Source organism: Bubalus kerabau, chromosome 2 (genome assembly GCF_029407905.1).
Source record: "Bubalus kerabau isolate K-KA32 ecotype Philippines breed swamp buffalo chromosome 2, PCC_UOA_SB_1v2, whole genome shotgun sequence".
In the NCBI taxonomy this organism is placed as follows: Eukaryota; Metazoa; Chordata; class Mammalia; order Artiodactyla; family Bovidae; genus Bubalus; species Bubalus kerabau.
Window position 1 is genome coordinate 70678454 of NC_073625.1, and position 23373 is coordinate 70701826.

General features: G+C 35.2%; 1 long non-coding RNA gene across 1 annotated transcript in view; it reads right to left on the reverse strand.

Annotated features, from left to right (window-relative positions):
• Positions 1-1511: 1511 nt before the first annotated feature.
• LOC129643392 (uncharacterized) overlaps positions 1512-23373 on the reverse strand; it is a 28646-nt gene continuing 6784 nt past the window's right edge. Inside the window, exons 2-4 of the long non-coding RNA XR_008710282.1 lie at positions 3027-3177; positions 1890-2007; positions 1512-1793 (exon numbers count right to left, since the gene is read on the reverse strand). This is a non-coding gene — a long non-coding RNA (uncharacterized LOC129643392). The remainder of the gene's footprint in view (positions 1794-1889; positions 2008-3026; positions 3178-23373) is intronic.

Sequence of the window (23373 nt, forward strand, 5' to 3'; positions counted from 1 at the left end):
CTTTTGGTTTGGGATCATATCTAAGAAACTACCAAACTCAAGATCACCAAAATTTCCCCTTATGTTTTCTCTCTCTATTTTATCTTTTAGGTTTAGGTCTTTGATCCATTTCAAGTTAGTTTTTGTATATGGTATGAAGTAAATATTCAATTTTGTTTCTTTGCATATTGATTACAAGTTGTTCTGGCATCATTTGTTAAAACTCTTTTCCAATTAAGTAGCGTTACACTATTACTGAAAATCAATATTGCAGATGTAAATGTTCTCTGTACTCTCAGATATTTTCCATTTATCTATCTGTTTATTTTAATGCTAGTAATGCATTCTTTTTTGCTATGATCCCATCATTTTTACTGATTTAATTGAGATATAGTTTAATTCTAACATTGTATATGTTTAAAGTATATAACATGATGATTTGATATATATACATATATACATTGCCATATGATTGCCACAATAAGCTTAATGAACACATTCAACACCTCACATAATTACATTTTTGTGTGTGTGATATGAACACAGAAAAAATGTGCTACTCTCTCAGCAACTTTCAAGCACATAATGTAATATTTTTAACTGTAATCTCCATGTTGTATTAATATATTAGATTCCCAGAACTGGTTCATCTCCTCACTGGAAATTTGTACCCTTTGACCAACATCTCCACATTTCCTCCATCCTACCCTTGAAAACAACCATTCCACTCTCTTTTTATGAGTTTGACTCTTTTAGATTGCCCATATATACATGATAACATAGTGTAGACAGTATTTGTCCTCTTTGTCAGACTTTCTTTTAATACAATGGGCTCAAGGCCTACTCATGTTTTTGCAAATGGCAGAAGTCACACCAACTTACATTCTGTTGGCTCAGACAGTAAAAAATCTGCCTGCAATGCGGAAGACCTGGGTTTGTTCCCTGGGTTGGAAAGATCCCCTGAGGAAGGCATGACAACCCACTCCAGTATTCTTGCCTATAGAATCCCCATGGACAGTGGTGCCTGGCAGACTACAGTCCATGGAGTCTCAAAAGAGCCGGACACAACTGAGCCACTAAGCACAAGGCACGTTCCTTTCAACGGGACACAAGGGTTCCCTGACCTCCACATCCTCAACAGCACTTCTCGTTTATCTTTTTGATAACAGCCATTTTAGCCTGTATGAAGTAATATCTCATTGTAGTGTTAAATCCCTGACCATTAGGTGATGGTGACTACCTTTTCATTTACTTGGACATTGTATGTCCTCTTCTGGAAAATGTCTATTACATCTTCTGTGATACAAAAGTACACTGTCTTGATTAGTGTAAATTTGTAGTAAGTTTTGTCATTGGCAAGTATGTCCTGCAACCTTTTCTTTTTCAGGAATGTTTGGCTATCCTGGGTGCCTTGATTCTCCATATGACTTTTAGGATATGTTTGTCAAATTTTACTAAAGCACATTTTTTTCTAAGTAAAGACATACTATGAAATAAAATGAAACAAACTGTGAGGAAGCTTGTTAATTTACATATATTTATTTTGTGATTGTACATAGGTAATATCAAATATGATTTGTAGAGGGCTTCCCAGGTGGCTCAGAGTCAGACAGGACTGAGCTACTTCACTTTCACTTTTCACCTTCATGCATTGGAGAAGGAAATGGCAACCCACTCCAGTATTCTTGCCTGGAGAATCCCAGGGACAGGGGAGCCTGGTGGGCTGCCGTCTATGGGGTCACACAGAGTCTGACTCGACTGAAGCGACTTAGCAGCAGCAGCAGCAGTCCCAGGTGGCGCTAGTGGTAGAGAACCTGCCTGCCAATGCAGAAAATATAATGAGACACAAGTTCAATCCCTGGGTTGGGAAGATCCCCTGGAGGAGAGCATGGCAACCCACTTCAGTATACTTGCCTGGAGAATCCCACGGACAGAGGACCCTGGCGTGCTGCAGTCCATAGAGTTACATAGAGTCAGACACGACTGAAGTGACTTAGTGCACACACATCATTTTTAGATAAGACTTTTCTGTGCAGTGTTAAAATATAACAGAAATTGTATTGATAATGGTATTTTTACTAGGAATACCAACAAGTGAATCTATATGTTCTTCCATTTCATAATGCTGCATTAGAAGGATCTCTAAAAATTAATGCTGATTAGAATTCTTTTTATTCATTTAATAAAATTATATCCAAGCAACAAAATAGCCAGATTTAATATTTAAGTAATTTAAGAAAACTTAGCATTGCTGTTTATCTCAATTTATTACTTATGAAATGTAGATATTTAACATTTACAAAAGAGAATAAGAATCAGTAGGTCAACAACTTATAAATTCTCAAGAATTTGAAAGGTATATGCTACATTTTTTAGACAACAAATGATTTAGTACATACACTTATCTAAACAAAACATAGATATAAACTTAAAAGTATATTTTGCCTATTGAAAATGCATGCGTGAATTTTATTGATACTGTCCATGTTGATTTCTCTGATCCTTTTTTTTTCACCAAATATTACAGTCTGACTTTATGTGAGATGAAATCCCCAGAATAGCTACTTGGCCAAAAATACTGATTAAATAGATTTGACCAGATGTAATTTAAAGACTTTTTAACATTTATTGAGCATTTATTATGTAGTACACAGCAAAGAATGTAACTTCCAATTTATGATCACATTCATTTAATTCAATCTATCTAAATAAAAACATGTTCCCCTTTTTTCTTAAATAAAGAAACTGAGTTCCTATAAGTTTAAGTGACTTGGCCAAGATCAGCCAGTGGTAGAGTGGGGATTCATACCCAGCTTGTAAGACTCTAAGTTTGGGTTTCTTTACATTTATCATCTTGTCTCTTCTCTAATCCCTCTCTCTTAACTTAAACTACCAGGCTAAACTTATACCAGATATTCTGACTCCCTACCTATTGGAATTCAGCCTTCTTCAATGACCCAATATAAGAGGAGATCAAGCCATTTAAAAACAAAAAGTTTAAGACAGGTTAGAAAAAAACACAAAAGAAGCAAAGTCAGATTCATTACCTGCACTTAGCTTACAGTTCTTCAAGGATCCAACCACAGGAATATCTGTATTCTGTCAAGACTCAAAAGTGTAGTTTGGTACCAGAGAAGATAGACACTTTTACTATAATCCAAAGATGGTTTGGACCCTTTTGCTTTGTTAACCGCTCTGCTAGAAAAAAAAGTTTGAAAATGCATGGAATGAGAAGAGAAGGGAAGGACGTAAAAGCAAGAATGATACAAAGAAAAGAATATATGAAAAGAAGGTAGAATTCTAACTCACAATGAATAGATTATATTGGGATTAGGATGATACCAGAAGAATAAGAAAATAAAATTGATGAGGTGGATTAACAGAGTAATAGAATGAAGGGACAAAAATAGGAGCAATAAATAATCTATCTTATATTACCATAATGTAAAATGAAATTTATTTAACACAATGACATGCATTCTTTCATTTCCAATTTTTCAATTTCACACAAAAATACTTATATATATGCTAGAAATAGTTTACTGTAATATTATGTATTATATATGAATATAACTCTAAAATATGACATTCTGAATTATTAACCAATATAGAATTAATCAAAATTAAACAATAATACAATTAATAAACAATATAAAAATATGTGAATAAGTTTTGTTTATATTAGAACCTATCTTTCTATGGCTTTGACTTCTTTTCAAGTTCACAAAGTTGAAGAAAGCCTAGTACACTGAATTTATTGGGCTCAGCATTTTCCATTTTAACTTCTAGTGAACAGTAATAATTAATCAGAATTTTATTAAACATTGAATATCATCTAAAATATATAGTCAAGCCCTCTAGAGAGCTTGACGATGTACAAAAAAACATGCTTTTAGTCATTTGTTATATCAAATGACTTTAAAATATCTGAGGAAAGTGTTGACTAGGAAAATTGTAAAATGAAGGTAATTTATATTTACGTAGAAATTGGAGCAGTTCATTTCTCTCTAGGGGGATGTAATCAATTTCGTAACTATTGCTAGTAATAGCTAATGTCCTTCAGAACTTTTTCCATTGGATATTCAACTTGAACTCAACAGGTGGGATATAACTCAAGTAAAAATGAAAGAACAAAGTGGAACTCTTGGTTATATATAGTTTCAACAATAACATATACGATGCCAGTATTTCCTGAGGATTAATGATCAACTGGAAGAGCTTGTGGTCCTAGGGCCATTAACTCTGTGTGGTCATTAATTCTGTCTGAAATATCTTACCAACAAGGACATTTGTAACAATTACTTCCCTTCTCTTAATACAATTTTTGGGCAGAACCTTTTAAACCTTTTCATTTTTTGAAGATGCACTTTTGCCACATACTGACCATGAAAAAACATCAGTGCCTTTATGATAAGCATTTGAAGCTTATCAGATTGAGATATTTCATGTGCCTATATATTTTGGCATTGTTTTCTTTCCTTTAATTCCACAATGGCAAAGATGTATTGTATCTTCATGAATCAAATGGTTCCAAGCAATTTAAAGCCAAAGTACCTATTTAAATGGTTTTCTGTAGAGTATGCATTGGCCAATGGTGAAATTTATAAAAATCCAAGTCACAGAAAGTAGAGAATTTATCTTCAGGGCTGTTTCCTATAGATTAAACTTCTGAGGAATTGCCACTGCTTTAAAAATTCATGTTATTCCTTTCAATACTCAGGTCAAATTCAAAGTAGGTTCTGGTACCTTGCTTTATTTGGATTTTGTCAGGCATGATTTTGACCAAAAATATTTTTCAGTTATTTAATAACAGAAAACAGTACCTAATTTCCTGTAACATCCTGCTATAAATTAAATTTTTTAATTCTCAGAGATAAAATTATTTTTAGTCATTACCAATATAACAAAAGAATATTACAATTCTATACAAAAGAGATGTTATTTAAATAATATTGTAAATTTAATGCACATGTCTATGAACATACCAGTCATCATTAATAGAAAAATATAATATTAAAAAGTATTTAATTTTATTTGGCTATGCTATGTGCATTTAAAATGAAACTCAGTATGTTATTAGTAATTTTTATATTACTTATATAAATATGTATATATGTTACATATATTACATAGATAACTACCATCTTTAATTGATGCACATTATTGAAACCAACAGAGGATACAATACGTAAACCCCTAGAAGATGCAAAAGTAACTGTAGAGATCATGCCAAATTAAGGTAGAATGAATCCCTCACTGGCTAAAATGAGCACGATGTTATAAACAACTGATGCTGCATCTTCTTGACAATAAAAGTGCCAACAGCATGCATGTTAGATTACAGCTAACCTAATTGGAGGATGCGGGACGTTTAAAATGCAGTAATAGAAGCAGGCCCTAATCTCTGTCATGATACGCCATGTCCCCACTACTTGAAATTCCATTGGGCAATATTAATTCAAGCAGAGGTCTGAGCTACTAATAAATGAGGCAACTTCAGTCAATTACTAATTTCATGCTTTTATGATTTGGAGTTTAGCTAGATAATATCTGCAGTTTAATACACTGCCCTCTAGAGAGCTTGACTATGTACAAAGAACATGCTTTTACAGACCTATTGGCTCTATTCCTTTTGTTTAAGTTCCACCCTGCTGAGACAATGGGGGATGGGCAGAGAAGGGAGGCTGTTAGGCCACAAGATTATTTTCCTTCTCAGCGCTATAGTCTAGATGTGATTTCCCTTTGATTGAGATGTTCATCAGGGTTTAGAGCTGAATTCGTTGCCTTCTAGCAGTATTTACTTGGCCCTATTTCTCTTTTGGCAAAAGTCACAAAAGATGAGGCAAAATCTACATATTAATGTATCACACTGGAATAGTGCAAGGGATTTTATGCCATAAAGATTTCATTCACTTAAAAAATTAGCTTCATCTTTTACTTTCTTAAAAAGTCAGTTTTACTTGGTGTTCAAATTGGTAATTCTAAATTCATCTCTTCTACACCCCACTCCTAAAATGATAAACCAGTTCTTACATATTCTTTGTGTCACTGTTGATCAGCAAGTTACTCTGTGCATAAATAGGTATCTCCCTGAGAATAGTTGAAGTGTATTTATTAATATTTGCATTTTTTAATTCTGTCACATATTGAAAATGCAGAATCAAAAACATAGAATTACTAATCTCTAAAGATCATTTGTCAGAATATATGCATTTATTTTTTAAAATTATACAAATATTACTTTAAAAATTCATGTATATAGCCTATATTTGGCTGAAAGGTAATTACAAGAAAAACTAAAATTTTATGAAATGTATTTATTGATATGATCATTATAGCATTGCTCATCTTAATTCCTGTTAGAAAAGCAGACTTTTAAAATAATCATATGAAGCGCTCATTTGTACCAAATCCAAAGGTACAGCTATTAAACCTGTTTTTTTTCCAGATTCACCGAGGACCAAATAAAAATATACTTTAAATCAACTCTTTCCATCTGTGGTTAACCTGATTAGGAAGAGGTCAGCAGGGGAATGGATGGTTGCCAAAAATCCTCTTTGGCCACGTCCCCACCACCAAAGTGAAGTAGTAAATTGAGAATTGAGTCAATTATGCGAATAAGTCAGACTAAAAAGCACTTTCCAAAGAACTCTATCAATAATTTACCTAAATTGTGTTGTGGGAGTTTGGGTCATGATCAAGGTCAGAAACCTAGAAAATAATAGAATATTCTTGCTCTCTTTCTCCTTCTTCCTTCCCTTCTCCTTCATCCTTCTCCCTACCTCCCTCCTTCCTTCCCTCCTTTCTCACTCCCTCCCTTTCCTCCTTCCTTCCTTCTTTCCTTCCATTTCCCCTCTTTTTCTTCCTTCTTTCTTTTCCTTTAAGTTATCTTAATAAGCATCTTTTATTTTCTACATCATACTGCTGGTGTGGGCCTTCCAATAGCCTGTTACTCCCAGTGGAATAATTTTCTTTGTTGCATTAGACCTGAAACATGTAAGCTTCTAATTCTTTGTTCTAACTGACAACAAAGCCTAAAACAACTTTCTCTCTGAACTACAGTTTGTGCTCTGTGATCAAGAAGTGAATAGAGAGTGAAACTGAGCCTCACATACATTTGAACAAATTTAGTCTAGAAAAGAAATGGTTATCTCCAGTCGTATAAGGATGCTACTCATTTAAAGACCCATTCCAATGAGAAGTTTTCCCCACTGCGTTATTCAGAAAATGAATGTATCTAGCTTAAAATATTATGCCATAAGTCAGGATTCCTAGAAGAGGTATTAATGCTGTCTTTTCTCATTTATTAGCTCCCTAAAGTCCTTATGAATAACATGATAATTAAGTACTCACTGAAAACCAATACTTTTCCATTCTTACTTTCACTGACCACCAAAAAGAAAAGATAGATTAACAACAAAAAAGAAAAGTCATTTAATGTGAAACTGCTAAAATACTAAGAAAATAATTCGCATAGAGTGGATAATAATAAGTGGGTTTTTTGGGGAACCTATATAAATGTCATCTTTTAAGCACTTTACGTGAGATATTATGTTCATTTTATGGATTAGGAGACTAAGGCACAGAAACGTTATGTAGACTGATCAATAAAACAAAGTAGCTTTTGAATCTGTACAGGTTGAATCCACACTTAATCACTCTTTTATGATCTAGTAAATATAAGTGTGTGCAGAAGGCAATAGCACCCCACTCCAGTACTCTTGCCTGGAAAATCCCATGGATGGAGGAGCCTGGAAGGCTGCAGTCTATGGGGTCGCTGAGGGTCGGACACAACTGAGCAACTTCACTTTCACTTTTCACTTTCATGCATTGGAGAAGAAAATGGCAACCCACTCTGGTGTTCTTGCCTGGAGAATCCCAGGGACAGGGCATCCTGGTGGGCTGCCGTCTATGGGGTCGCACAGAGTCGGACACGACTGAAGTGACTCAGCAGCAGCAGCAGCAAATATAAGTGTGTGTTAGTCACTCAATCGTGTCTGTCTCTTTGCAACCCCATGGACTATAGTCCACCAGTCTCCTCTGTCCATGGGATTCTCTGGGCAAGAACACTGGAGTGGGTTGCCATTCCCTTCTCCAGGAGATCTTCCTGTCCTGGGTCTCCTACATTACAGGAAGATTTACCTTCTGAGCTACCAGGGAAGCCCAGTAAATACAAACAACTTATAATATGGTAAGACTAAAAAACCAATTTCTTTTGCCCATTAATGTTTTTATAAAATAGTGATTTTGTTTTAAAGTTGATTCATATTTTAAGAAACATTTGGGCTGAAATGTTTGCTATTAAAATAACACTGTTTTAGAATAACATTTGAAAAGAAAAACAGAAAAATTGTGTTATCCTACTAAAAAAAATTTTTTTAATTTTTAAATTATTCCTTGTTGGGAGAATGTTTCCTCTTACACGCTCTGATTTTCCACCTTACTACCATCCCAATATTTTAATAAGACTTGTCATTTGGTGCTGAAACAGTGGTAGAAGCAAGCTCGTGGAGAAAAATCTGGCAGGATATTTGGGACAAAGCATTTCAGGGAGTTATAATGGTAGAGGAGATAAAATTTTCTTACATAGTGTGTGTATGTGTTTGTGGACATATACACATAGGCATGGGGCCATGCATGAACAAGGACAGACTTGTGTTTCTTTTACACCTAACAGATTTGTTATTCATCTTTCTTCCACCTGAATCCTATTATTATCATTAAACCTATGGATTTAAATCAATGAATGGTTTGAATGTGTACTTTTTTCTTTTGAGATCTAACATATCCCTTCCCAACCCCAGTAATTTGTTTTACAAGACTTAATGTAAAAATAATTTAGTTTTAATTTCCCTTCTCTCCCCCTACTCAGTTAAAAAATAAAATAAAATGTAAAAATGTAATAAGGAAGCTTGTTGCTGTTGTTCAATTGCTAAGCTGTGTCCAACTTAGGATACCTATTACCAACTCTATTGGATTCATCTTGAGTTAGTTTCCTCCTCACCTCTCTTAAAATTACCATTCTGAAAGTCTTAGCCAGAAGGTTTTCTTTCTTCAACATAATCAGGTATGCCCATAGATTTCCAGTTAGGATATATGAGTGCAAGAATACGCTGTATGTGAAAAATCATTAATAATGGAAACACAGAACTTTTGAAATTACAGTTTTATCTGTTTAAAATTTGTTATGAATGTAACAATTTAGGAAGTCAGCATATTAAAATGAATAAATACTAACTCCACCCAATACTGACAATTTTTAAAACATGATATTCAGTACTCAATGCTATTAACATTGCCAAAGAACAGCAATTGAAACTTATGTTCATTTAGTCCTATGGGAGATGATGACTGCCAGTTAATTTAAACCATTGTGTAATATGCTGTATTGCAACATTCTAAATCATATAAGTAATTAATCTATATGCAATATCATCCCACAGTATGCATTGTTTTCTAGTTTTCACTTTCTGTGTGCAGTTTGAAGTCATCAATAGCAATTACAATGAAATGTGGCTCATATTTTTACAACCACCGTGAGCTAGAATCTCTGTATTTGTTCAAGGAAGCTGTATAAATCATGGTTCCACAATGTTGTTTTGTTTTGTTTTATCATGGGATTTATTGTTTTGAGGATTTTGAAGAGATAATAAATTGGCCATCCAAGGTAAAGAAAAATAATTTTCTTTACCACAGAAAATATAAAGGCCGAATATTGGATTAACATACAATGCTTTTTGTATATTAATATGCAGAGCATGAATATCCTGACATTTATTGATTGCAATAAGAAACCAAGTGAATAGATCGTTAGCAGGAGTAGAAAGGCTTTAACTATCAGTGAAAATAGAGTATGGCAGAGTTCAAAAAGCTCTGAATTTGTGTTTTTCATTCCAGTAAGGCTAATGACCCCAGCCTGGAGGACATATATCCTCAAAAGCAGGGTTATTTGAAAGCTTTTAATCAGATACTCACTCTGCTGTACACATGGAAAATTTATCAATTTAAAGGGGTTGCCCCTTATAAATTTGCATGACCAGTCAGAACTTCCAGGTCTTCTATACTGATACTTGTTTTTATTATGAGTGTGAAATTTATGCCACTGAGACCATAGACCTTCCTGTCCCAAGAAAAATTACTTAGTATCCAACAGTGTAAGCAAAACACACTGTTAGAAATAGTTTCACCCTCCCATAGAATTATTCATTCTCTGGCAAAAGTAAGTCAGGTAAGGGTCATATAGGCGAGAGAATGCAGGGAACCAGAGAGTATATTTTCACTCTCAAGATCCTTATCTCCAATATTTTGCATATCCTATTCAACCATTCTATATCCACATATAAGCAAATACATATATTTTTTAACTTTAAAAAGTGTGAACGAGTTTAAAGCTTTTGTTGTCGCTGTCATTTAGTCACTAAGTCCTATCTGACTGTTTTGCAACCCCGCAGACTCTAGCCGCCAGATTTCCCAGGCAAGAATACTGGAGTGAGTCGCCATTTCCTTCTCCAAATTTAAAGCTCTGCGCTCTTAAATGACAGATTACACATCACCATTGCTAAGACACATCAGTGAAGAAGACATTAACCCTCCTGGTAAAAACAGCAGTGGATTATTACATATCACACATTCTGAGAAACATGGTGAGAAAATACAATGTGCTCGGACCAAATTTTCATGAAAAAGAATAGTATAAAATCCTGGCAAAAACATCAGATTTTTCTCCCAAAAATATGGGGAAAAGTTTTTTTCACACACAATGCTCAATATCCCTGTTGCTGAATAAACAAACCTTAAACTTTAGAAATAATATAGGGTACGTACAGGTCTGGTGTTCAGTTTTTAAAGAGAACAATTTTCTGCTGTGATTATTCTAAAAAAATAAGAACTCAAATCTTATGTTGGCTAGAAAAAAAAATTTTTTTTTTTAGAAAAATCAGAGTATTCCCCTGATTTCAAAACTTCTGGCTTATGATCTCCTGTTCATCAGTTTTCATTCTACCTTTCATTCTACCTCCTTCTAAAAAGAGCTACTAATATCTTTTCAATGTTAAGTACTATTATTTTTAAATAATACAATTAGATAAAATTAACAATGTAAACTCTTCAAAACTCTGTCTTAAAAATGAAAGAATAAAGATTGTGAAAAGGAAAGAAAGTTATTTGCACAGTGGTATCCGACTGTGCGATCCCATGGACTGTAAGCCTGCCAGGCTCCTCTGTCCATGGAATTCTCCAGGCAAGAGTACTGGTGTGGGCCGCCATTTCCTTCTCCAAAATATTATGAAATTAAAGATTATCTTCAAGGAAAAAGTCACATATAAATAAACTTTTTTTTTTAATTTTTAAGACAACTCTGTCTTAAAAAGGAAGGAATAAAGATTGTGAAATTCAAGGTTATATTCAAGGAAATGAACCTAAAAGTCACATACAAAATAAACTTTTATTTATTCTAGTTAACAGCCCCAAAATGCCTTCACTCACATTAGCTCTTTCTTTTTTAACATTATTTTGAAACAGTGCTTGAATTCTTTCAACTAAAGTTTAGTTTGGTTAATGACCTCTTAAAAAAAATGCAAATCTTTCTCTTGATTCTAGTTAAAAGGCTTCAGTCATTTATAACTCAGTGTGAATTGGTTTAATTAGCAAGTTCCCATACTAATCGCTCTGTTTAAACAGGAAGAGAAAAGAGAGGTAAGTTATATGGAACAGTTTGATGAGCAGGGCTTCTGAGACTTCTCGGGGCCCCAAAGTAAGAGGAAAACTTTAAATTAAAAAAAGCTGATAAACGCACTTCAAATACAATCTATATGTATCTTGAAATGTTAACACTGGGCAACCCTGTAGAAGAAAAGGAAAAAAAAATATTTTCTTGCTGCTCTGTACACCCACCAACTATCAGACTTTGCAACTTAGACTTGTTCCATTTGAATATAATTTATCTATGTTAATGATCAAATAGGATTTTGTGTTCTGGCCTGGGAACCTAATTATTTCTAATGTTGTTTCTATGCAAAAGCACATTTGGAGTTCCCAAACAAAACTTTAAATATGAATGCATTGTGTAATTTGGAAATTGCTTTTATTGGTCATTGTTTTCTTTCATAATTGTGATTGACTCTAAAATGATTGCAAAGAGCAAAGAAGATAATAACAATGCAATAATGAAAAATTGTCTTAACTTTCCCTGAAATTCTGATGTGAAGCCTAGTTAGAAACTAAATCAAAATAACCAGTAAGAAATTGTTTAGTATCTCTTTTAGCAAATCCTTATCAAAGATGCCTTAGGTAGTGTGCAAGGCTCTGTAAGATACAACACTAAGAAATAGGCAATTCGGTGCCTACCCTTAGAGATATACTCTTATGAAATTGTATCCTTAAATTCCCAGAGAAACTCATGTTAATAGTTTGCCCTCATGCTCTGACAAGCCACAGAAATGGGCGAGTAATTTCTATATTTCATCAATACCTAAGTAAAGTGTTACAGTGAGCAGTATAATAAAAACATACATAAGTCCACACAACCTTATGCTAATCAATGACTCTCATTAAAAAAAAAAAAAATACTTGAAAATGTTACTGGCAAATCTATCCCAGATGTTAATATTAGTAAAGCTTTAATTTAGAATTAGTAATACTCTGAGCATAAGCTCAAAGTTTACTTTTACACTAGATATAAATAAATTGAGCTAAATTAGTAATCAAAATGAATGTTTACAGTCTTTGAAGGAGGTCCCATAAGATACATTTGGCCACATTCTGAATTTCCGTGTGCATCTGAGAACAATTTGCTATCAGTCATTGTTAATTCAGATTGACAGTAGATTTTTATTGAGTATTTTCACATTAAACTGTGATGGATCATGGAAGAGTTTTTAACAAAGTAATCTAGACCTTCCTAATTGTATTTTACTAATCTTGCATAACTATTCTCTTTTGGTGGTGTATTGGCCTAATGTTACCATATGATTGAAAAAAGCCCCACCAACAGCTTCTACCATCATTATTATCAGATAATATAATATAATAATATAATATATAATATAATATAATCAGACAGTCTAATATTGGAGTACCAAATGTGCCTGTCCACTATTACAGATCTTCTTATTGCTTTTTTTTGTTCTTCTTAAATTAAGATTGTATTTTTAAAGCAGCTTTGTGTGTGTGCTCAGTCACTCAGTCATGCTCAAGTCTTTGTGACCCTATGAACTGCAGCCAACCGGGGATCCTCCAGGCAAGAATACTGAAGAGGGTTGCCATTTCCTCCTCTAGGGGCTCTTCTCCATCCAGGGATCAAACCTGTGTCTCCTGCATCTCCTTGCATTGGCAGGTGGTTCTTTACCACTGACCCACCTAGGAAGCCCCTTAAAGTAGCTTTAGGATCATGGAAAAATTAAGGTGAAGTTAAAGAGATTTCCCATATATTCCCTGCCACACACATGCATAGCCTTCCCCCTTTTTATTGTCTTTTTGTGAATAAGTCAATAAGATGAGTAAAAATAAATATGAAGATAAAATATGTATGTACAACTTGTTTAGTTGTACACTAAAACTTGTTTAGTTTTACATCCAGCCACCTCATCCTCTGACACCCTCTTCTCCTTCTGCCTCAATCTTTAAACTAAAACTTGTTTAGTTTTATATCCAACCATCTCATCCTCTGACACCCTCTTCTCCTTCTGCCCTCAATCTTTTCCAGCATCAGGGATTTTTCCAATGAGTCAGCTGTTCCCATCAGATACCAAAATACTGGAGCTTCAGCATCAGTCCTTCCAAAGAGTATTCAGGGTTGATTTCCCTTAAGATATCTACATATCTGAGGTTACTGATATTTCTCCCAGCAATCTTGATTCCAGCTTGTGCCATTCTGCTTATTTAAACACAAATACTTATGCATTTCTATGGAGAAGGCAATGGCACCCCACTCCAGTACTCTTGCCTGGAAAATCCCATGGACGGAGGAGCCTAGTGGGCTGCAGTCCATGGGGTCGCTAGAGTCAGACACGACTTAGCGACTCCACTTTCACTTTTCACTTTCATGCATTGGAGAAGGAAATGGCAACCCACTCCAGTGTTCTTGCCTGGAGAATCCCAGGGACAGGGAAGCCTGGTAGGCTACCGTCTCTGGGGTCGCACAGAGTCGGACACGACTGAAGCGACTTAGCAACATGCATTTCTAAATTTCATAATTACATCTACTCATGTTTTTGGAGAAATTTTTTAGTAGTATAAATTTTTTTTTAATTAATACTGTTTTTAAGTATACATGAAAAACACATTTTTTTCTATCTTTCACTTTAAAAATGTGAATACTTTTAATATATGTGAATGTGTATATTGAGGGACCTCAAATATTTGATGTGACAGTAAAGTCAATAATTTTATACTTCATTATCAATTTTTATTTCTTTTATTATTGTATTTTCCTGCTAAAAGGATATTTCTTCTTGAATATGGTGTGCCCCTCTGCAGTTTCTCATTATCCAAGAATTAGTCAGGGCTTATTCACATTTTGGTGCAGGGTTCCAAGAGGGAGCATAGAAGAATGTAAGCCTGGGAATGTTGAATCCTGGGCTTAGAAGGGGTTCAGCATCACTTCCATGACATTCATTGGTCAAAGTAATCATGGAGGTCTAACGATCTTTAATGTGTTTACTAATTGAGAACATGCTCACTCTGCATATCCCTAAATCTAAGGGTTAAGGGTTTTCTAATATCTTAGAGCACATGAAGACAGTTCCAATGATCTTCCAAGATTAGAGAAATGTTTTCTGATAATAACGTAATTATAATTGAACAAGTGAAAATTTATGATTTGGGCTTTTGATATCTCAGTTCTGTATAATCTATCATTGGTAGGGGTTATTGGTTAATTGTGCTGCCTAACTATTGATAACTAAATTTAATGGCTAAAAAAAATAATCATTTTATTTTGTTCATGACTCCATAGATCAGCAGTTTGAAACAACTCCAACTGGTGGTTTTTCTAGTCTAGGCAGGGCTAACTCATGCACTGCAGGCAGCTGCATTGTAGGCTGAGAAGTGGCCTAAAATGGATGCAAATGGGAGGGCTTATCTGTTCATCAAGGAGGCTAATCAGGGCTTACGTACACTTCAGGTTTCTAACAGGGGGCACAAAATAATGTAAGGCATCTTGAATCCTAAGATCAGAATGGTTTCAGCATCAATTCTCCGACAGTACACAATGCTGTTGGTCAAAGCAAGTCACAGGACCAGCTCAGATGCAAGGAGTAAAGGGTTTCCATCTTTTTATGGAAGATTCTACAAGGAATTGTGGTCAGTTTTACAGTCTGGCACAGAAACATGTATTATTCTGGCCTATGTATTAGGGAGTTTGAGAGCTGCTTATTTTAAGAGGACAAGTTGATTAATACTTGTATTCATGTATTGTAAATAGTGAAGATAAGGACATAGGGGAAGAAAGGACAGAAAGAAGGAAGGAAGGAAAGAAGGGAGGGAAGGAGGGAGTGAAAGAAAGGACGAAAGAAGGAGGAGGAGAAGGAAGAAGGGAGGGAGGGAGGAAGGTAAAGAAAAGGAGAGACTGAATGACTCAGCTTGATTCTATAAAGAATTAACCCAGAGAGAGAGCAAGAGAAATTGATGATACTTTTCAAGAACTCTCTACTGACAATGTGAAGAAGACAAAGGCCACCGTCTCAGATAATATTAACAACAATGCTTAAATATGTATAGTACTTTATAGAATTTTACAAGAAACTTCCAAATCCTATTCAGTCCTCATACGACAAGTAAGTAATATACATGTAATCCTCACAATAACCAGTGGGACAAAGTATTACACACAATTTATAGGTATAGGCTCATACATACTGTGCAGAGTAGTTGTTTGTTTTTTTATTATAGCGGTATTTACTTTTCAAGAAAAACTTATACACCTAATCGAGTATAAAAACTCTTCACATCTTGGTACTCTCAAGGGAGTCCACAACTAGCATATGACCAATTTTCCCACCTGGGAGACTTTGGTGATTAATGAAGCCAAAACGTTACTAGTTTTCTGGAAGGACTGAATTGAATGCACCTTCTCACACACACTGCAGAACGATTTGCCAAGTATACTGAGGGTGTAAGTCTGATAGTACGGAACATTTTTATTTGTTTAATAAAATAGTTTTTAAAGGAACTTAATAAACATCTATTTATTGAAACGGTCCCGGCAAGACTTCAACTTGTACGTATTTCATTAGCTTTTAACTCATATTAATATTTATATTCAAAATCAATAAAACCGTATTAAAGTTAACACTGGCCTTCCTCCAAATAAGTCCCAATCCACCAGGTTTTCTATGTTTAGGCTTATTGCTTAGAGTCATGATGTTGCTTCTAGGGTATTTTTTAAATCGTCTACTGATGGGAGGGGGAAGATGTTTTGCTGTAAAACAGGTAATGATCCCAAATGCCCATTTATTTGTTGTGAAATGTACTATTGTTTTCTCCACTCAGACCTGGGATTAACACTGTCACCTTACAGCCTGGACAGCTCTCCATCTGAGCTGTCTGAGTTGTTTAGTCCCTTCAGTCGTGTCCGATTCTTTGCAACCCATGGACTCTAACCTGCCAGTTTCCTCTGTCCATGGATTTCTCTAGGCAGGAATAATGGAGTGGGTTGCCATTTCCTTCTCCAGAGGATCATCCAGACACAGGAATCAAATCCACATCTCCTGCATCAGAGGGGGGATTCTTTATCACTGAGCCACCTGGCCCAAGCTGTGTGAGTAGAAGGTGTACTCCACATTATCACAAATAAAGGCCATAATCCTCTTGTAGATAACTGAGGGTACTCTAAGATTCTTACCCCAGAAAATGGTGCCCTTTAACTTAAAGCAAAAAATGTCCAATGTGTCCACTGTTATTGACGTGTCTTTTTTAGTCTGTGTCTTTGCAACTCAGCAGACCCAATGTTCTTATTGAATGATCCCTTGTTAAAATAGCATTAGATCATTTAGAAATGTCACTCTTGTTTTACCCCCTGGAGAAACTGTACTCTAGTACATGGTATTCTCTCTAGTAATAATTGTAGGAATTCCAGTTCTTGACTAAAACCAGAAAAGACCCACATTTGAGCAAGAAATGTTGTCAAGATCGATAACATACATGAGACGCCACTAGGATTTGTATAAAATACATTTTTTAAGAGTTATGTGCTTTCTGCCAGGGTTAAGACTCCTAATGCAGGACTTACACCACAGTCTTGAGCTGCAGCATTTTAAGTATGTGTTTCCAATTCACTATGGAAACATATTTACCTGGGTGTTCTCTATTTCATCTATTTTCTTTTTGACTTGGTAAACTTGATGATACAGATACACTGCTTTTGTGTCTTCCCCTGCAACTAACAAAATACATGATACATAGTAGGTGCTCAACATAAACTTCCTGGTGAAGTTCTGGCAATTTTTACTCTATAACCCCCAACATTTCCAGACATATTTGTATTCCTGCTCCATGCTACACTTCTACCTGGGATGAGATGGCCTAATTAATGTCCATTTAGAGAGAGAGAGAAATAGAGAGAAATCAATGCTTGATTGTAACTAAAACTATTACCCCAGACCTTTAAGAACTCTCCCATTAGAAAGAGACTACGGAGGAAGGGTGATTTCTCATGTGAACCATGGTCAGATGGAGATGACTCTCTCGAAGTGAGTGGGAGGCGATGACTCCCCTCCATCTATACTGCATATGCATGATTCAGATGTGTTCCTGGAGGTCACTGAAGGTCTTTTCATCTTAAGAAATTATTAAAACATCAAATATTCCCCTATTTCTCTACTTAGTCAAGGTTGTGCCTCTCCAGTTTAGATCCATGTAAGCTAAGCCTTTGCTGGTAATTTCAGGCCACAACTCTTCATCTTCTGAACACTTTCATTATTTCTGTTTGCAAACAATCATTGGAAATATATTTATGTGTAGCTGATATTTTAGGGCTACTTTTTCCCTAGGTGTGGCCTCTTCAAATATCTGAAAACTCTTGAACCAGGTGTTTGGGGAAAGGGAGGGATAAATAGTCTGTGTACAAAGGAATTTTAGGACAGTTTAAATATTCTATATTCAATAGAATTATAGAGAATACACGTCTTGATAAAGATAATGGATCATAGAGAATACTTATCATGATACATTTGTCAAATACATAAAATGTTCAACACCAAGAGTGAACCCTAATATGAGCTATGGACTTGGGATGAAAAAAAAAAATAAACACTTGTTAAAGAAGGGTTTGTGTTTAATATGCACACATCTTGTATGTTTTTATATGCACAGTTCCTAAACCAGAACTTTGAAAATAGCAGGCAATTGATAAACATTTGTTAATGATAATACTGATCTTTTGGGGAAAGGTATCAATGTAAGGAAGCAGAATGGGAGATCAAAACAACATATACAAAATAATATGAAAATAAAGTAAAAAGATAACTTTCATATCTAAAACGCTTTTTAGTTTAAACAAACATTTCCAGACTCTCTCACATTCATTAAAACATTAGTAATATCTGAATAATGAATTGCTTTAAAACAGAGGTTGTTCTAACTCCACATGACATGCCATGGGTGTTAATCCATCCATGTTAGCATCATATGTTTAAAATGAAAACCTAAGTTTGATAAGTTGACTCAACAGGCATTGTTTGTCTGCTTGCTAACTTTCTAGAAATACACACAAAGTCTAAAACAGGGAATGTTGACTTTACCTAAGAACAAAGAAACAACCAACAACACAGCCCCACTTCTTTTTCCTCCAAAAATTATGTTCCATAAGTGAAATCTGATACTGCTTTGAGAAAACGTAGGGCAAGAACTGAGCTATTACTTTAGAACAGACTCATTTTCAAGAAGAAATCCAAATTGGAATGTTGGCTAATGCCAGTAGTAACAGAGTTTTGGCTACAAAGCAATCAGTTTATGGACTTATTAACAGTTCATAAAATGTATGGCATTCTTCTGGTTCTTGTTACTGGCGAACACATGCTCTGAATTTGCAACAGACTGAAGCACCATACCATAAATATTAAAAATAGTTGTGAGCATCACAATGGAAATATCTCAAACCACAGTAGGAACATGATTCTTATTCAAAGAGATGTGGACCTTTTCAGATATGATGGATTACACCGCCAACACAGGCGGTGGTGGCGGCGGGGGACGGGCGTTGGAAGGGGACTTTTGAATGGGGATTTTCCAGGTTTTCTAAAGAACAAAAATGATAACTTCTCCATCTCATAGGGATATGTTAAATACCACCCTGTTCCACATATGTGATTGTTGTAGACCAGAATTCTAAACTGGCTAGAGTTTCAAGATTCTTCATATTCGGACAAAGTTGTTCTCTTAAAAACAAACACAGATGTATATAGAACAGTCTTTTGGACCCTGTGGGAGAGGGAGAGGGTGGGATGATTCCGGAGAATGGCATTGAAACATGTATAATATCATATAAGAAACGAATCGCCAGTCCAGGTTCGATGCAGGATACAGGAGGCAGGATACAGGAAGCTTGGAGCTGGTGCACTGGGATGACCCAGAGGGATGGTATGGGGAGGGAGGTGGGAGGGGGGTTCAGGACTGGGAACACATGTACACCTGTGGCGGATTCATGTTGATGTATGACAAAACCAATACAATATTGTAAAAAAAATAATAATTTTAAAAAATGCAAACTCAACTAATAATGTCACTATGAACATCTTTCTAATCCTAAATGAGCCAACGGTTTTAGAACTATAAAGTTGCTTTTGTCATTTGTCTTCCAACGTATTTATTCTAATATTTTGCAGCACACATGTGGTTGACCATCTTTCTGGTTACAGCATGAGATACTCAGTAGGGAATCCTGCCTTCTCTGTGTGTCTTCTACTTACCTTCTTGATCCTCACAAGGCATCTAACACAATGTGCTCAGTCGTGTGAGACTCTTTGCAACCCCATGGACTGTAGCTCTCCAGGTTCCTCTGTCCATGGAATTTTCCAAGCAAGAATACTGGAGTGGGTAGCCATTTCCTTCTCCAGGGAATCTTCCACATCCAGGAATCGAACCCAGGTCTCCTGCATTGCAGGAGGATTGTTTACCACTGAGCCACTAGGAAAGCATCTAACACCATGTCTAGTTCCAAACTGAACATCAGTGCGTACTGCTTAAACAAATGAAAGCATTTTCAAATCTACCATATCATTGAAGAGAGTATGGTAAATATATTTGTACAAATAGACATCCTATTTTATTAATTATTGTGCATGAGTATATCTTTTAACATGAATTTTACCTTTCAATCACACTAAAGTATGGTTCTTAAATTTCTTAATGTTGAAGTTAATGTTTTATTTGTCCTTAGATTAGTACTTTCAAGCTCTTAGAAAGACCATTATATTCCATATTGGGACTTAAGAAATTAATTCTAAATTGTTAATGTAATTATTATTTACATTAATTCACACATCATATAAAATGTTTCTTTCCCTCATATTTTCTTAAAACTTCATATCCTCAAAATATAAATCCTAATGGCTATCGTATTAAATACATAAATTATATCAATAATGCATTGTTTGTTGTTATTGTTCAGTTGCTCAGTAATACCTGACTCTTTGAGGCCCCATGAACTACAGCACACCAGGCTTCACTGTCTCCTGGAGTTTGCTGAAACTCGTGTCCATTGTCAGTGATTTCATCCAACCATCTCATCCTCTGTTGTCTCCTTCTTTCTCACCCTCAATCTTTCCCAGTATCAGGGTCTTTTCCAATGGGTTGGTTCTTTGTGTAAAGTGGCCAAAGTATTGGAACTTCAACTTCAACATTGGTCCTTCCAATGAATATCCAAGGTTGATATATTATTCATGTTAAAATGATTATTGTATTCTTGCATCTATTTTATAGTTAAAGATCATAATTTGAAATTCCAAAATTCTGGTCTATACTAAAGTATCTCAGAGTAGTCAAAAGTTCAGTTAATACTAGAAAAATACTAGAATTTTAAGACAGTCATGATTCTTCCTGGAACATAGTAGTAACATTTTATTTACTGAGAAGACCTAACTGTCAAATATAAGAATTCGTTTCAGCTTTGAAGTTTCTAGTTTTGTCTAAACACTGGCAAAGGATTTCAATTTGTGTTTTAATTTTCAATGATATCTTTTTGTCTCAAACTCTAAATCCAGGCTGCAGATAATTATTAATTTAGTTACGGTTTATGTTGCCTTTTTATGTTTTTCTTTTTGATCTGGCACACCCTCGAAAGCCAGAGAAAGAGTATAATAATATTTACTTAGTACAGGTCCAGGACACTTATGAAAGGAGGAGGGAAATACCTGCACAAACATTCATGTATAATGACAAGATCAAAGCATTTTGACGATAGGCCATATGTCCAGGCATACACTGTAATTAAAGTATATGAATAGAACCTTGTATGAATCTTTTATTTGTATAACCACAAGGAAAAATGAAAGGAAAAACAGGCTATCATTTTGAGTATATCGACTATGTTATTCTCTATGTTTTATCTTCTTCAGAGTGTCTAATATTTTTATCAACAAATCTGTGAATATGGTAGATACTTCATAAATGTTTTGTTCTATAGCATCTTTATAGCTCCTTATCTTTCTTGGAAGTAAAAACCGCCATAAAATAAGAATTAGTACATTACTTTTAGAGTTCCAGAAGCACATCAATCCCATGATAACTTACTTTATCTACTGCTGGAGAAAAGATAGAACCCAGAGATGTTCATATTCAGGAGTAATTCAGAAGGGTAATACAATGAGAAATTTCAGGGGAAAACTGTAATAATGTCATATAACTCATAGTGCTATGAGGATAAATAAGACAATACTTGTCAAACAGTTAGGAAAAAAGTACATTGTACATACTAAATGCTCAATGAAAGGAACAATTATAATCACTATCAGTCATTGTTCCTTTTCAAGCTACTTCTCTACCCAGTGAGACTGAATAGAGGACAGGCTTTCTGGAGATGGAGATTCTTTAATCAGATGTAGCGGAGCTTGCCTGGAAAATACATCTTTTCTCAGCCTAGAATTTATCCAGTTGGCTGGTCCACTAGCCACTCATTGTGAACTTGGCCACCTCAGAATACACAGCCAAACCTAAAGATGTGTTCTTAGACAGAAGTTAATGCTCACTTCTTTAATTGTGTTTCTGTTGATAAATCAGTATTTTAAAAGGCTTTGAAAAATTTAAACTCTTATCTGTGTCAAAGATACTTAACTTTGAGATGTTTATAATAAGTTCCTCTGTAATGAACTCTGGGCACTTAAAAAATGTGCATCAATAACAGTTATTTTGTTGTCATCATAAGTGTTTTAGAAACCTCAGGATTTAGTGGCTATTGGCATTAATAAAATCTTCATGACTCTTTCAGTTGGCTTCTCAAATATAGGAACAAACTTTGTGGTTTGGAATTCTGCCAATGGTATAAAAAAAGAGGAAAAAGATATAAAGAAAATCCATAGACAACAATACTTTCAGCTTTTATTTCTTTGTTCCTTGCTGGGAACTGGTGGAGTAATCGTTTAGAATTGAAAGTAGAAGGAGACATTGTTATTGAAGTTACACCTACTTCCACATTTTATTCCCTTAGAGACTAGCAACCCCTGTTAGGTCAATCACTTGCCAGGAGCAACACGGCATCCATAGTATTTCTAACTTATCTAGAGAGAATCTAAACCAAATGTCTGAATTCAGTTGAAAGCTGTTTATTATCAAAGTTCTCATTCATGCTTTTGGGGCCAGACGGATTATTGAGAGACTTATGGCAGAGCCAGAAGAAAACCCCATTTATAGGTTTTTTGCCTTCAGTAAAAATTTTTGGTACTGATATTTATTTCTTCAGATATTTTGTAAATGCTTACCTCAAGGGATATGATAGTGATGACGTAAACTTTTCTTTTTATAGACTTCATTTCTCTCAGCAGCTATACCAGCCTTCTCCCCATGCAATTCCTATCTTGAACATTTCAGAGGCAACATTCCCCCCAATATCATATCTTTTCCATAGACCTTTCCCACTGACGACAACTTCTTCCCACTGCTCAGATGTTGTCACACCTCTATCCATTCAAATGACACCATCCCTAGGAAACGTTTCCTAATTTTCATGGCCAGGTGCCCTTCTCTGGTGCCTGATGCTGCATTTTTAAGTATCTGATAACGTAGTACCCTTCCAACCTCTTCAGGAGCTTCTTGAAGGTACAGCCCACGTCTTTGTTACATCTGTAGTGACAACACCAAGCACAGTTTCTAGAACATATTAAACACTCCCCATTATCTTAAATGGGCTTCCCAGGTGGCTCAGTGCTGGAGAATCCACCTGCCAATGCAGGAAACATGGGTTCA